The 13659-nt window shown below is 37.0% G+C and overlaps 1 pseudogene; it reads left to right on the top strand.

Moving 5' to 3' along the window:
* Nucleotides 1-2121: 2121 nt before the first annotated feature.
* Nucleotides 2122-3244, top strand: LOC114200054 (ribosome production factor 2 homolog; annotated as a pseudogene).
* Nucleotides 3245-13659: the final 10415 nt, after the last annotated feature.

A 13659-nucleotide genomic window follows, 5' to 3' on the forward strand; every position in this document is an offset into this window, starting at 1 on the left:
ATGATACTGGAGGAAGTGAAAATTTAATATATGAGATAAAAAAAGATTCAAAAGCTTCATATTGTATCAGAGAGATTTGAGAAAACATTATATCCTAACACAAAAAAAAGGTTGCTATGGGAAAAGGAACAATCAAACCATAGGAAAGATGTCTTGAATAAAGAAGTACCAAAATAAAAAGATTCAATAGAAGGATTACAAATCAAAATGGGAAAAACAGAAATTAGAACAAAGGTCAAAGAGATGGAAAATAGTATTTACAAATAAAATTAGAAACGTAAAAATAAAACTAAAGAATCCATCAAGGTATTTCAACAACTGACTAATGCAAGTCCCAGAAAACAAATGATAGAGAATACATGATCAAAGAAATAATGCAAGGATATTTCAAACAAACTGAGGGACATGATTATAGACTTAAAGAGTCTACTGAGGGCTTGGTACCATGAGTGAAAAAAAAAAAAGACCCAGAGTGAGGCACATCTTGTTGAAACTTAGAAACACCAAGGATACAAACATGATCTGAAATGCTCTTATAATGTGGGTGCAGAGGAAACAACTTATAAAAAAAAAACAAAAATCCCAGAATCGCCTTTCTCATCAGACTTTGCAGTAGCAACATTAATTACTAGAAGACAATGGAGCAACGTGAAGTTTTAAGGGGAAATGATTTTTATTTATTTTTTTTAAAGATTTTTTTATTTATTCATCTGAGAGAGAGAGAATGAGAGATAGAGAGCACGAGAGGGAAGAGGGTCAGAGGGAGAAGCAGACTCCCTGCTGCGCAGGGAGCCCGATGTGGGACTCGATCCTGGGACTCCAGGATCATGACCTGAGCCGAAGGCAGTCGCTTAACCAACTGAGCCACCCAGGTGCCCAAGGGGAAATGATTTTTAAACTATAACTCCATATCTAACTAAACCATCATGTGCGAAGATAGAATTAAGACACTTTATATATGCAAGGACTCAGAAAAAAATATACCTCCCATATAACTATCTTTGTGTTGTAATAAAACAAGGGGGTAAACGACACCAAAAGACAACATGGGATCCAGAAAAACAGGAGCTCTAACCCCCAACTATGAAAAGAAGTCTCAGGATTTTTGCCCAGAGTGAATTAAGTCCGAGGGTCCTCAGAGGAAAGTCTCCAGGACCAGACTAGATTGATGATTCTCAAATTGGGCTCCACACGTCCCTGGGGAACACAGAAACCTTTTAGGGAAATCTGTGAAATCACAGCTATTTTCATAATAATCCTAAGATACAATATGCCTTTCTCATGTCTTTGACATTTGCACTGATTATGCATAAGCAGTGGTGGTTAAAATTGCTGACACTTTAGCCATGAATCAACACAGTGGTACCAACCTGTACTTGGTACCTACTAGGCACTAAATTCTTCTCTGCCTTAAACTCTGCCCAAAAAAGAAGGAAAAAAGCCACTTTTTATTTAAGAACGTCATTGAGGAAGCAGCAAAAATTAATTTTATTCATCTTGATCCTCGAGTCTTTTTAATATTCTGTGTATCAGAACAAGGGTGTATAATCCTCTGTCTACCTCAGTATGAAGGTGTTCTTGGTGTGAAACAACTATGCACCTGTTTCAGCTGTGAGCTGAATTAGATGTGTTTGCCGTGGAACACCATTTTTACTTGACTTAATAGGCGAACTATGGTTATTCGAACTTGGAGGTTGGGCAAACATTTCCTAAGATAAATGAAATGAGTCTGTCACGTCAAAGAAAACAACAGACAGTTTGTATTGCCACTGACAAAATACAAACTTTCAAGGAGAAATGAGATTTTGGTAAACTTGTATCTACTACTATCAACCTGACAGATTTCCAGTACTTAAAAGACTCCTAATGAGATCAGTGGTGATATTAACAAATGTTATTTTTTTATATTGTAACATCAAATGTATCAACATTTGGAAGATCTTCATAATTCTTTGAATCATCATTTTCTAAATAACTAATGCATGATGTTACAACATCAGACATGAGCAAAGAGCTCTTCAAAGTATAGCGGTATCAATAGATATTAAAGTAACAGAGTACCAAAACTTCAATGATATGGCGCTGTGCGCGTGCGTTCCCGGGATTCGCGTTGCGGTAGCCATGGACTTTTTGGATCGAGTTGTAAAGCCCAAAACGAAAAGAGCCAAGAGATTCCTTGAGAAGAGAGAACCGAAACTCAGTGAAAATATTAAAAATGCCATGCTGATTAAAGGGGGAAATGCAAATTCAATGGTGACACAAGTACTTAAAGATGTGTGTGCACTGAAAAAACCGTATGGAGTTCTGTATAAAAAGAAAAACATTACAAGACCATTTGAGGATCAGACATCATTGGAATTCTTTTCAAAGAAGTCAAATTGTTCTTTATTTATGTTTGGCTCCCATAATAAGCGGCCAAATAATCTAGTAATAGGTCGTATGTATGACTACCATGTGCTGGATATGATTGAGTTGGGTATCGAGATGTTTGTCTCTCTAAAAGATATTAAGAATAGTAAATGTCCTGAGGGAACAAAACCCATGTTAATATTTGCTGGTTATGATTTTGATGTAACAGAAGACTACAGAAGGCTAAAAAGTCTTCTTATTGATTTCTTCAGAGGCCCCACAGTACCAAATATCCGCCTGGCTGGTGTAGAGTATGTTCTGCACTTCACTGCATTGAATGGGAAGATTTACTTTCGAAGTCATAAACTGCTGTTGAAGAAATCTGGTTGTAGAACACCAAGGATTGAATTGGAAGAGATAGGGCTCTCATTGGATCTGGTTCTGAGGAGCAAACATCTGGCATCAGATGATCTTTTTTTTTTTTAAGATTTTATTTATTTATTTGAGAGAGAGAGAATGAGAGACAGAGAGCACGAGAGGGAAGAGGATCAGAGGGAGAAGCAGACTCCCCGCTGAGCAGGGAGCCCGATGTGGGACTCGATCCCGGGACTCCAGGATCATGACCTGAGCCGAAGGCAGTCGCTTAACCAACTGAGCCACCCAGGCGCCCCTGGCATCAGATGATCTTTATAAATTATCTGTGAAAATGCCAAAAGTGCTCAAGCCAAAGAAGAAGAAAAACGTCTCCCATCATACTTTTGGTACAACTTATGGAAGGATTCATATGCAGAAGCAAGACCTAAGCAAACTACAAACCAGGAAAATGAAAGGGTTGAAGAAGTGACCTGCAGAAAGGATAACAGAAGACCAAGAGAAAAAAATCAAAGAGAATTAAAAATAACTGATGGAACTTAAAAAAAAAACAACTTCAATGATAGGATGTCAGATCCACATTACAATTAACTTTTAAGAAATGTTGTTTGCCCTTTTTTGGTAAAGTATAAAAGAAAATATTCACAATGGGAATTATTAGTTCTTCAAGTGAACAAATATTTACAAAGTCACGGTAATGTAAGCACTTTATTGATTTGCAATTTTTAGAATCAACTTACTGGCTTCACTATTGTTACAGAACAAATGGCAAATAGCATCAACCTTGTCAATTCAACAGAGCAAGTACAGAAGGCAGAAAGGGAGAGGTAGAAGTGGGGAGAAGAGATAGAGAACAGTACAAGAACACTAATCTCCTTGCCTTACAGAATGTCAAAATATATTACCTAGAGTTGATGGAATAAGAATTTGAAAGTGTTGAATTTTACTAACCCATATAAGAAAATAACAATTAGGAAGTGCCTGGGTGGCTCAGTCATTAAGCCTCTGTCTTCAGCTCATGTCATGATCCCAAGGTCCTGGGATTAAGCCTCCTCCCCCCGGCCCCCTTCAGGCTCCCTGCAGGAAGCCTGTTCTCCCTCTCCCCCTCCCCCTGCTTGTGTTCCCTCTCTTGTTTTGTCTCTCTCTGTCAAAAAATAAACAAAATCTTTAAAAAATAAGAAAATAACAACATAGCAAGTATAATTCTATTGAAAGAATGGAGGAGGGAGGAAAGGGAATAATGCAAGAGAAGTAAATCCTCATTTATTATCACAAAAGCAAAGAGACGTGAAAAATTAAGAAATTTTAAAATGTCATTTAGAAATGAGCTAACTACCATAAGAAACAGCTTTTTAAAATTAGAATTTATTGCCTCTGGGGAGCAGGACAAAGCATGGGATATGGTGGCATGGGTTGCCGGATAAAATACAGGATACTCAAAAATAAATAACAAAAGTATTTTTTTATTAAAAATATGTCCTCAATATTGGATGGGATATACTTATACTGAAAAGGTGTGCAGTTTTTCTGAAATTCAAATTTAACTGGGTGTTGAATATTTTTAATCTGACAACTGTATACACTTTTTGGTTTTCATTTGTTTTTAAACAATGGCTCTTTTGCATGTTTAAATCTTTTAACCATATGTTAAATAACCCTACACTTAAAATAAGGAGGAGGAAGCAGAGGAGGAGGAAGAGAGTGGACCAACAGTTTCCAGTGCCAGTGAAAAATTGAATATATGAGTTTGTAGACATGTTTATTACATCTGGCCATGTAGAGAGCAATGGTGTCTTTGATAAGAACAGATTTAGTGGAGTGTTGGAGCTGCAAGTGGACTTTTGTGGATTAATAAATGAATTAAGGAGAGGTAATTATAAAAGAGGAAAGTAAGGCATGAGATTTGAAGAAAATCTATAGATTATAGGAGTGATGAGATTTGAAGAAAATCCATGGATTACAGGAGTGATGATACATTTTTCTTTCTGTATACCCATTGCATATCTCAAAGTAATTCTTTTTGGGCTGTCATATCAAATCTGTACAACATGAAATTCTAATAATAATTGGGGATAATGCCACAGGAAGTCCCCCACCCACCCACCCCCAAATAGCAGGGTGAGTAAGGGTCTGGCCTTCTGGTGGAGGGATGTTTGTAACAATGTGAACATTCTTTATAAAAAGGAGGGCATGAGTAAAAATATAGTGGTTTGCCATATATTTAAGTCAGATATGGGGCTGGAATGGTAATTTATAATCCCTTTCTCATTGATAAAAGTTACTAAATTGACCTGTCTTCTTTCATGAGGGCTGGAAGTCTCATACAATTTAAACATACTCACTGCTCAAGTTTAGCACATAGTATGTAAAAGGCCTTAGGGAAATATAAATATGACTGAGATATGGAGTCTGCTTTCAAGGAAGAGAAGCTTTCAAGATAGTGGCTAGACTAGTCAAATTTCCCCTAACTACCAACTGGCTTGTTGGCCTCATGCCAGATTGAAAGCTACCTTTGCTGAGCTCTGTCCCACATACTCTTAACCCAACTCAGTCACCATGCCTCCCTTCTCCCAAAAGGCTCTCTCAGAACAGGATTTGAATGGCCTTCTTTAATTAAAGACATAAAACCAACTGGTCTCTTTTTCAGCAGATCATATAAAAATGTCTTAGCACATTTTTCTCTAGTTGGAAAAATATGCAAGCCATCCTCCCCCCATTTAGGCTTTCCAAGGACTCTCTCTTCCCCTTCAATTGTGCCTATGGTTTTAAAAAGCCATCTCATTTGTAATACCGGAGTCACATATGTGTACAATGAGCCATTGATGGCCTTGAGATGACAACTTCTTAAAACACTTGGTTTATTTTACTTCTGTGAGCAGCACAGGGAAAATAAAAATCACTCCCTTAACTTTTCAACTCTCTAGCAAATGACTCATTTCCTCTCCAAAGAGGTTAATTTCTTCTCCTTTCTCTTTCTTCCATGTTACCTATAGACTCTGCCATCTTGGAAGTAGCAGGGAAACGAAAGAGGAGCATCAACAGGTAGATGACTTTCTCTTCCTTCATTTTGGAGGTGCCACTTCCAGAAGTAATCTGATTGTCACTGACCTTCCTTTATGTCCACCCTGATCATCTCCACTCTTCCTCTAAAATAACTCCCAGTAGCAGCTTTCACTCTTCCAGCCCTGTCTCCCACTAGACCTCTCTCTTCTCAGCCCTTCTAGCAAGCAGAGTTTCTCTCCGTCCTTTCCCTCATCCCTCTGCAAATTCCATTCAGATCATAGAGCCTACGCACAAGGCAAGCACTGATTAAACAACACTCAGCTAGAGAAAAATACTTCATAAGACAAACTAGGGTCAGCTGGTATACTTCAAACCCTCCAGTGAGTAGCTTCCTTTCAACCACAGAGGTTAGGAAGAATGGTGTCAAGTTATAGGGATGGACTTTTAACTCTTTGAAGGGACAATTACCAGTTGATTTGAAGCATTTAGGGAAGTAAGTCAGTGAATGGTAATCGATACAAATATGAAACTACATAAAGATATATGGATATGGTCCTTATATTATGCCTATTTATAGAAGGAGAATTATTCTTCTCCTATATTGATCTGTTAGAAAAGATAATGGGTGAAGTCTTTTGGAAACCTACTTGCTTTGAAACTCACATAGAAGCATCTTGATTAATAATAGGAAACACTGGGCCAGCAAAGTATATGACTGATAGCCTAAGAAGCATTGGAAAATATTAAACTTTGGAACATCTCTTGAATTTCTGAATTGATAATATGATCAGAATTAGTCGACAAACCAGGAGATGTTCCAATAGCTAAATGATCCTGGACTAACCTCAACTGAAATTTTGCAACATGGGTCTTTTAATCTCAAAAGGAACAAAAAAATGTAATATTGAATTACTAATCATCAGTCACATGTAAGACCTCCCATACTTCCCTCAGCTATAAGGTCTTCTGATCAGAAATGGAATGACCTTTGAGATACTGTCTCTGTTTCCCACCACTGGACAGAAATATCAGGTTAGTGCACTCTGGCAGTTTGGAGCCTTTAAAAGTCCTCAGGAAGTGAAGATGAAAAATAAATATCAAGTGACTCATAGAGGCAATGCTTTTAATGGTTCTGCTGCTGTCATGTCACCCTAAGAGGAAGCTCTTCATATTTGGTCAATACGGTGACACCACATTATTTTTATATGAAAAAGACCACAGAACTTTAATTATAATGATCCTGCCTGATTGGTCCCATTAACCACTAACATTTGCAGTTAAAGTAAATGTAGGCTCTGTTTTCTGTTATTTGTATTTTCTCATAAAATATGCATGAAGACAATCACAGCAAATGTCAAAAATATCACCCTTTTAAAAATTCAGCAGTATGACTCATGGTGTTCAAAATTGAATAATATATTGAATGGCTAAAAAAGAAAGAGCAAAACTTGAGAGTCAAAGTCTTGAGACAACACACAAGCTTGTTTGAATGGACAGTGCAATCATTATATCACACCAATTGTTTGAAAATGAAAAAGTAGGATGATGATAGCTTATATTCTGTTATTTGGTTCTGAAATGTTTGGAATTCTATATATTGTTGATTCATTGACCCCCTTATCATTATGAAGTGATATTCTTTGTCCTGATAGTCCTTGCTCTGAAATCTGCCTTGATATTAATGTAGTCGGTCCAGCTTTCTTTTGATTAATGTCAACATGTTATATCATTTCCTACCTTTTTGCTATTAACCTGTTTATGTTTTTATATTAAAATTTGGTCTTCCTTTCTTATACAATCTGACAATCTCTGCCTTTGTTTAGTGTATTTACACCATTTACACTTAATGTGAATATGGACATCATTGGATTTAAATCTACCACTTTGTTTTCTATTTTGACCCATCTATACTGTGTTCCTTTTTCCTTAATTTTTTTCTGCCTCTTCATGAGTTAACTGAATTTTTTTTATTTAATTTCTTTTTTGGCTCATTAGTTATAACTCCTGTTATTTTAATTGTTGTTTTAGGATTCATAGTATGCATCTTTACCTTACCACCGTGTACCTTTAAATATGTATAGAATAAAAATCTTACAACAATTTATTCCCATTTCTCCATTCCTGGCCTTTATGCAGTTGTTGGCATAAAATTTACACATATATTACAAACTCCACAATACATTGTTTTTATTTTTGTTTCAAGCAGCCAATTATTTTTAAAAGAAACTTAAATAATAAGGAAAAATTCAACCCACATGAGTTACCATTTCCTTTGCTTTTCATTTCTTTTTATGAACCTGGATTTCCATCTGGTATCATTCTTCTTCTGCCTAAAAGATCTTCTTTGACATTTTTTTGTAATGTATGTTTGATATTGGATTCTTTTGGATTTTTAAGTCTCAAAAAGTATTTATTCCACACTCATTTTTTCTCCCAATATTACTTATTGACTTTAGTTTTAGAATTGTTTTAGATTTACAAAAAAAAATTAAGCAAATAGTACAGAAAGTTCTATATATCTCCCCCCACACTCAGTTTCCCCTATAATTGACCTCTTACATTCATATGGTACATTCGTTATACTTAATGAAACCATATTGGTGTGTCCTTATTGACTAAAATCCATAGTTTATTCAGGTTTCCTGAGATTTTGCCTAATGACCTTATCCTATTTCAGGATCTTACCTAATTTACCTAATTTACTGTTCTCAGGTTTCCTTAGACTCCTCTTAGCTTAGTGATAGTTTCTCACACTGTCCTATTTCTTATGAACTTGACAGTTTTGAAGAGTATTGGTCATGTATATTGTTGGATGCTCCTCTCCTGGAAATTGTCTGATGTTTTCTCATGATTAAAGCAGGGTTATGCATTTTGGGGAAAAAGAGCACAAAGGTAAAGTGACATTTTTTTCATCACATTATACCAAGGTTGTATGCTGTCAATATTATTTATCACTGATGATATTGTCCTTGATCACCTGGCTGAAGTAGCATTTGTCAGGTTTATCCACTGTAAGGTTACTCTTTTTGTCCCCTTTCCGTACTGTACTCTTTGGGAGGAAGTCACAACACAGAGAACACACATAAAGAGGGAGAGTTCCACTGCTCCATCTATTTTAGAAAGCATCTACATAATTTATCTGAAAATTCTCTATATGAGAGATTGGTCTCTTCTCCCTCATTTATTTATTTAATCATCTCTTTGTATCAGTATGGGCTCAATAGTACCTATTTTATATTTGGGGTTATAATTCAATACTACTTTATTTATTTTGTAGCTTGAATTGTTCCAGCTTTGGCTGCTTGGGAGCTCTTCACTTGGCTTGTGTGCCCCTTTACCATATATCAATGTGGTTATTTGATTTTGAGCCCTTCCTTATTTCTGGCACTAGAAGCTGTCAAGATGCTCTAAGCTCATCTTGTATGCTTCCTGCCCCAGGCCTAGGAACAGCCTTTTCTGCAAGAAGCCCTGTTTCCTTTTATTGGAGAAAGGCATTGGAAACCAAGATCTGGGTGCTGGGTGTACTCATGTTAATGGGGGGTCATTTCATTTAGATCCTCTCTGCTGACAGAACAAAGAAATCATGTGTATATACTAACATGTGTGTCTATACACATATCTATAAATATTTGATATGTAATCATTTGTGTTTGTATTAAATTAAACATGAGTTCTTACTGATGTCTCCCCAACCAAATGGATTATTCTAGCCCATTCCTCTTGCTGATCTGTATATTTCTAGACCAACAGTGAAAACTCTGGATCCCAACATCTGCCATCCATTTACTTAATCTCTAATTCCAGTACACACATGTAGCAGTAACAGAATTGTTAATCCATATCCCAATGGAGAAAATTTTGACTCAAGTTAGTTATGAGTTGAGTTTTGTACAGTTCTTTTCCCCTTTAGTCTTTAAAACACCATTCATTTCCAAAGTTATGTATGTCAGCAATTTTTCCTTCAACCTTTCCTTTGAAGTTGTTTCATATATTCGTAATACATCTAGATTCTCTGTCACAGTCTGCATTCTATCATGGGATCCCCCTGTCATCCTAAATGATTTTTTCCTTTATAAATTTATAAATATAAATTTTTCCTTTATAAATTGCTCTGTATGTTGTAAAATTCTATAGGATTTAACAAACACATACTGCCACGTATCCACCAGTAGAGCATCATAAAGAACAGTTTCACTACCCTAAAAATCCCTGCATTTCACCTATTCTATCTTCTCTCCTCCTCCAAATCCCTGGCAATCGGTGATTTTTTTTTTTTGTCTATATAGTTTTGCCTTTCCAGAATGTCACAAAATTGGGATCATAGAATATATGGCCATTTCAGACTGGTTTCTTTCACTTGGCAATATGATTTAAGGTTCTTCCGTGTCTTTTTGTGGCTTGGTAGGTCATTTTTCAACTATGGTGTAGAATAATATTCCATAGTATGGATGTAATAAAGTTTATCCATTTATCTATTGAAGGATATCTTGGTTGCTCCCAGTTCTGAGCAGTTATGAATACAATTGATATAAACATTCATGTTTGGACATGCTTTAAACTCAACTGGGTAAACACCTGGGAGTGTAATTGATAGATAATATGTTACCTGTACCTCTGAAACAAATAATACATTATATGTTAAAAAAAAAAAAAGAGGATAGTAAGAAGGGAAAAATGAAGGAGGGAAATTGGAGGGGGAGATGAACCATGAGAGACTATGGACTTTGAGAAACAAACTGAGGGTTCTAGAGAGGAGGGGGTGAGGGGGATGGTTAGCCTGGTGATGGGTATTAAAGAGGGCACATATTGAATGGAGCACTGGGTGTTACATGCAAACAATGAATCATGGAACACTACATCAAAAACTAATGATATAATGATGGTGATTAACATAACACAATAAAATTTTTAAAAAAAGATAGATAATATGTTAAGTCAAAACTATGTTTAGTTTGCATTAAACTGTCAAACTGTCTTCCAAAGTGGTCTGCATTTTGCATTCCCACCAGCAATGAATGAGAGTTCTTGTTGCTGTGTATCATCCTCCCTATTTGACACTGTCAGTTTTGGAATTCTAGCCATTCTAATAGCTGTGTAGTTGTACCTAATAGCTGTTTTAATTTGCAACTCCCTAGTGACAAATGATGTTGAACATCTTTTCACAGGATTACTTGCCAACTGTATATCACACACCACAGTCAACAGTAGTGTTAGCTAGGATGGTCTTAGTAAGAGGCAGTCCATATTCCTAAGTCTATGCGTATAGCTTCTATCCATGGCACTGTGCCACTTACCTCATTGGCCTAATTGAGCAAGCACTGACGTGGCTGGGGAAAGAGGCTGACTGGCGTGCAGAGTGTGTCATTTTTTTTCAACTGATTATTAAGGGCCTCCTCTGATGACCATTTACTTGGGACATTGTATCTTCTTCACTGTTTTGGCCCATTCACTATTTTTAGTTCAGCTACATGCATCTCTTCCCCCAGACTTCTTTGTCACCAATCTGCCAATCTTGTTCCTTCCAAATTGCTGATAATCAGCCAAAAAGTTAACCACTGCCAATGAATACATCCATTTCTCTGGCCATCTCTTACTACTGGCAAAGTGTACAGCTAAATCTGCTCCGATAGTTGTGCCCACTCTTACTGATTTTCCTTCACTATTGTCCTATAAGGCTATTCCTGAGAGTGACTGTGGTACTGCAGCTGTCCGTGTGGGATCATATCGAAATAATGTGCAGACCCATCTGTAAACCTGGATTTTTTTTTCTTCCTCAGATAATTGGTCATTAGGAACATCCCAGGTGACCAAAGTCATGAACTGAGAGAGAGGAAACCATGCAAAAGTAGCCATTGTTAAATGTTTCTGAACCACCTATTCAGCTTACTTGGATCTTCCCAAGCTTGGTCTCTTATATTCCATTTCCATTTGATAATATTTTACTTCTCTACACCCTCAACCTTATGGCTGGGTGAATCAGAAACACCCAGTTCATGATGGAAAGCTCAGGACACGTGATCTCCCGATGTCCGATGGTAGGGATTCAATCTCTGTACCAGGACTTGGAAGAAAGCCAGAAGTTGTTTCTCAAAATGAAAATAGTTATCTGAAACAAATTTTGCTCTAAAATCTTGAGTCTTCATTGTGATTCTCTATTTCTAGGGCTTGCTAGATGGTCCATATTTCATCTCCATTTGCTACATATACTGTAAGTATTAGTGGATCTGATAGATCATATGGCTCAAGTGGCAGAGCAGATTGCCTTCTCTTACTTTGATCCCTTCTTGAAACTGGAAGCCTTATATGTGACTCTAGATTGATCAAAGCAGCATATATTGCCTCTAAAATCCAAAAAAAAAAAAAAGACCATAAAGCATCATACCTCTTTTTAGTGGCAGGGGTATAAGGTGCAGCAACTTGTATTTCATCTTGGAATAGATATCCGAACACTCCCAAGATCATTGGACTCAGAAGTTTCAGTGAAGTAGTGTGCTCCTGAATTGTTGTGGTGTTTATTTCCCACTCTCTAGTTTTCATGTGTTTTCCTAAGTCATCTGAAATGCTTGCTATTACCTGTTTATCAGATCCAATTAGCATAATGTCACCAATGTAGTAGACTGGTGTGTTTTGTGAAATGTCAATTTAATCATGATCTCTATGGACTGCATTATAGAGCAAGGAGCAGGAGAACTGAAATAGCTCTAAGGCAAGGCTGTGGAAGTGAACTATGCCATACCAGGTAAAATCAAACTGCTTCATGAGGTCCTTGCAAATTACTATGGAGAAAAGGGGATTTTTTCCAGGTTGAAGCTGGAAATCAAGTGCCACAGACCATATTGATTTTATTTAGTGAAGATATTACACCCAGGAAAGCAATTGTAATTGGAGTCACTCCCTGACTAAGTTTACAGTGGTCCATAGTCATTCTCCAAGATCCATCTGACATCACAAGCAAAACAGGTGAGTCAAATGGGGTTATGATAGGTTACTACCCTACTTCTTCCAAGTCTTTGATGGTCTTAATGTTAGCAGTTTCCCTGGGGATGCCATATTGGTTTGGGTTCACTATCTTGGTAGGAAGTGGAAGAAAATTCCAGGGTCTGAGATTCAATGTGGGGATTTGACTAGGTTCCTATGACACATTCAGGAACTGAGTAAACAAACACAAGGAGAGTCCTTGGACCAGCTTGGTACAGAGTTAGTCAACTTGAGCTAAGATTCCATCTATTACCTGCAACCATAGCCCCGATTTAACTGATGGTCAAAAATGGCATTTTGGGACCCCAGGAATTAGAACCAATGTCTAGTATTCCCCCCAAGTCTGGATATCTCCTTTTATCCAATGTACAATAATTTTAGGTTCTTTGGTAAAGTCTTGGAGAAAGGTTTACATTCTGTATTTCCAATCTTCAATAAGATGAGACCCAGACTCCCCTCCAATGAAGGGCTTTGGGGTTTATGAATTAACTTAGGTCAGAAATTGGGTGAGAGGCTATGATTCTCCACTTTGGTGACCATCCTGACCTCGGGCTTTCAGCTCCCAGAAATGTGACAAATAAATTTCCGTTGCTCATAAGCTGCCTAGTCTGTTATGGACCAAGACAATGTCCATGAAGATAGAATTGGTTAAATGTTTATGTTACCTCCATTCAATGGAGTACTATTTGACTCATTGAAAAAAATGAGTTAGCTCATTTGGGATATGGAATGATGTCCAAGAAAGATCTTTAGGTGAAAAAATTAAGGTGCAGAAAGTGTGCATAGTCATATACTATTTCCACAAATGTTCGTATGTGTGTGTAAACATGGGGTTCCCTGAAAGGAGACACAAGAAACTGGTTTTCTCCAAGAAAGTGAACTGTTGAACTGTTGGAAATGGGAGTGAGGCATTCTTGTTACCGTGTTACATTTAGATACTTTTGAATTTTGTAGCCT

Source organism: Eumetopias jubatus, unplaced genomic scaffold, assembly GCF_037043125.1.
Source record: "Eumetopias jubatus isolate StellerSeaLion01/CBP00866 unplaced genomic scaffold, mEumJub1_p1.0 scaffold_5, whole genome shotgun sequence".
NCBI classification, from domain to species: Eukaryota; Metazoa; Chordata; class Mammalia; order Carnivora; family Otariidae; genus Eumetopias; species Eumetopias jubatus.